This window comes from Antrostomus carolinensis, unplaced genomic scaffold (genome assembly GCF_000700745.2).
Source record: "Antrostomus carolinensis isolate BGI_N321 unplaced genomic scaffold, ASM70074v2 scaffold9901, whole genome shotgun sequence".
NCBI classification, from domain to species: Eukaryota; Metazoa; Chordata; class Aves; order Caprimulgiformes; family Caprimulgidae; genus Antrostomus; species Antrostomus carolinensis.
In genome coordinates, this window is record NW_010293458.1 from 31,179 (window position 1) to 34,771 (window position 3,593).

Below are 3,593 nucleotides of genomic sequence, written 5' to 3' on the forward strand. Positions count from 1 at the left end.
CCCAGGATAATGGCAGGAAGTAGACCGTGAAGTTGGTAGGATGATGAAAGTTCATCCTCCGTAAGACAAAAGCAACTTGGGAAAAAACTGGCATCTGGAATTTTTCTGGGATCTCCCTCACCCTCTTCCCTTGCAGAGCCCTAATTTCACTGCCTCCCCAAATGTACTTATTCTGCCGGGCTGATGTCAAGTGGTACATGCAGAGAAGGTTGAAGAGGAACATGTCAGGTTGTTTCACCGGAAAGACAAGGAGCTTGAAAGCAATTCGAAGAAGAAGGAAATAAACCAGGAATTAATACAGTGGAACAAATTTTAACCATTAATTCCTTCTTCCTTCCAGGAATGGTGGGTCTGAAGGAAGGAAAAGAACTGGAAGAGAAAAGAAAAGAAAGATGTCTACACTGCATCATGCTATACTGGTAGGAGGGAGGCATGGAGAGCTCACAAAAAACCCCTGAAGGCTGATGGGGTGGAAATGGGACCATCCCAAGTCTTGTTGTTTTCCAGCTGGCTCAGATTGCTGGTGTTTGCTGTTCCCATGATATCTTTGATAGCATCTGTCTGATGTACTAATGACAAGATGTTCCATTCACCACTCAAGAGAGGGATTAGGACTCAAATCGCCATTCTAGCTTGTCACTCACCAAGGAATTAAAATCTTCTTTGAATGAGGAAATTACTGACCCCACGGGAGAGCCCAAGACTGAGGAAATGGTACTTTAAGCATGAGATCACTGAAAGAAAATAATGCATTATCTGGAGAGCTTTCAGCTTTCCAAGCTGTGGCTGAGAGCCACTGGGCAACATTACAGAGGCACATAATTCATGCTCCAGCCAGATCATCACAAATACCCTAGCCATTTCCTCCTCTGAAGAAAGAGAGGAGTATAGTGCAGGGACCCCAAGAGATGAATAGTTTTAAAAGAGTTTGTATAGCCGTTGTGGAAGAGGCTTTGACCTGTGTCTTTCCTAATGGAGGAAAATATCTGCTTAATGTCCTGGTTTTATCACTGACAGCTGGCCATGTTCACAAGTCTGGATCAGTGGCTGTGGAGAAAAGCACTTGGAATTCCATCTGAGCAAAAGACTGATGCTGATAGTGACGACTTAAGTGAATTTGTATAGATGTACCCACATGGGTAGACCAGCTTCCTGTAGTGCAAGCCTATGATCTCTGCTAGCTCAGCTGCACTGCTGGGTTTTTCAGCAGAAGTGAGCTGGTAGTGAACTAAACATACACAATGGTAAAGAGCTGCAATGTCACTTATCTCAGGGAATTAGATGATTGGGCAATGATACATAATCACTTTGGATGTTCTGGGTTCGTCCTAAAATTACCGCATTTGTGTTTTCAGAAAGTCTGTGGACAACACCCCGCCCCCCCAATTAAAAAAAAAAAGTTTTCAGAAGTGTCTAGGAAGTAAAATCCTTTAAAAAATGAACTGTGGATTCAAGTTCTTATTATTTTGTGTTGGTTGTGGGTCTTTTGGTTGGTCAGTTGTGGGTTTTTTAAAAATTATTATTCAAGGTCTAGTTTCTGTTCATACTACACATAATTTTGCTGAAATAATTCTGAACTTTGTTCCTTCGAATATAAGTGCAATTTGACCCAAAATGTGCTGCAAATTGAAGCAATCCCATTGCAGTTGGTGGAGTTACTATGTATTGATGGAGGTACAACAGAACAAAATGTGACTCAAGGCCAAAACATTTTCTGCTCCCCGTTTTGCATAGGTTGGATAATATATTTTGGTTTAGCATATTGGTATGTCCAGTCCTACTGGCCAAGCCTACTCAGGTGTTTCCCAAACATGTTCAGTACATCCTTTCACAGCTTTCAGTTTGCACTGCCATATGTCTACTGCTTCACGTGACACCTCTGGTGTTTAGACCTCTACCTATGAGCATAGTTTTGAGGTCCAGCTAGGAACAAGGAGAGCATGAATTTGAGAAGTGCTGAGCGCTGTTTGCTGTCTTCACCCCTAGTGTGCACTGCCACTTGCCAGCAGCTTTGATGCTTAGGCGTGGGCTGTCCGACTCAAGGAGCCAACACTACAGACTTCTTTGAAAAGATAATCTTAATATCTGAGCTTTCTGGTAAGGAAAAAACATTGCAGAAGAACCTTCCATTGCATGGTAATGTGAACAAGACGACAATGTGAACATTTCAGGACACAATAGGATGGACATGTTTATCCTGGATATATCCTTTCTGCCTGGTTCTCTGGTTAGAAATTGAGGCTTAGAAGAGAAAAGCCTCTCCACAAAATGTCGTAATGTTTTACCATGTATGTGAGGTTGCTGAGAACTGGTGGATCCACCAGTTATGACAGGATATAAAGGGGAGGTAGATCAGGACTTGTCTGGAGGATCAGTTCCTTTCATCTCTGGAACAATCCCCAATAACAGCTCAGCACCAGCAGCTCTCGCTGACTCTCTGATGGAGGAAGATTCTGAACCTCTGACGAGTGAAGCCTCAGTTTTCACATGGTCACAGAGGCTGATGAAATCTCCTCTCTGGAAGACTTAAACTGCATCTGAGCTTCTCTAGGGATGAAGCACAGCTGGACTTCCTAGAGCTTGTGTCATGCCTGCAGATCATCCCTCAGGGGGAAGTTCCCTGGATGGGCTATGCAAACTGAAAAATCTCCAGGGACTACAGCAGTAGACAGATCCTACAGCTGCCACAGGGCAGCATGAAGGTAAACCCAGGCTAGCAGGGATCAGGGGCTGCTTGAAGACAACCAAAGGCTGTCTTGCCTCATTTTTCTGTGGAGACAGAAGAATTCTGGTAGCAAGGTTGTTGATGTTGAAATCCATACTCTCCACCCCACATGTCCACCCAATAATGTCTCTCCAGGGTAAGGAGGTTTTTCTGTCTGGTTTATTTGTCCTTTTAATAGGGAAGAGACTTTGCAGGTCTCTTCCCTATTAACTTTTGTCCTAGGTCCTCAGCCATCCATGTATCTGGGTATTTACTTAGTGTCATCCCATACCAGAGATGGATCATTGGACCACAGTGCCAAGGAAAGCTGAAGCTAAGAACTAGGAGGTCTGCAGTTGAAAAGGGCTTAGATTTAACACATCACTTCTGTAAAACTGAATTTGAAATGAATATATACAATTAATGCACTTTTCCTTAGTTTAATATCACCCCCTAGCGTCACTTGGGTCCAGTTTCCACTTAGATTTTTCTAGTCTCGTGTTTTCTTACCTCTGCCCCTCAATAGTATCATCTTGCAGAATCAGCAACTGCCACATTGGTAGCCATGCTTCTGGGAAAGAGACAAGAGAATTCAGCTCTTGAAAGGTGGATTTGCCAAGACATCAGACTTCAGATGTTTCTCCCAGGGAGTTTAGGAAACTTTAAAGCACCTTTCTTTTATGTCTGTCTGGGAGAGAAGCCTTGGGGTACAATTGCTTTTTCCACCTTCCAGCAGAGCTGTTTGGTGGGGAGATTTCCAATCCTGATGCCATTATTTGCAGTAGATTTGTCAGAGGAGACAGCTTAGTTTGAAGTAAGACCAGACAGGTACTTTAAAAGTTACTAATTCACTAAGACTGCATGACATTTGCCTGGAAGTCCTGAAGGA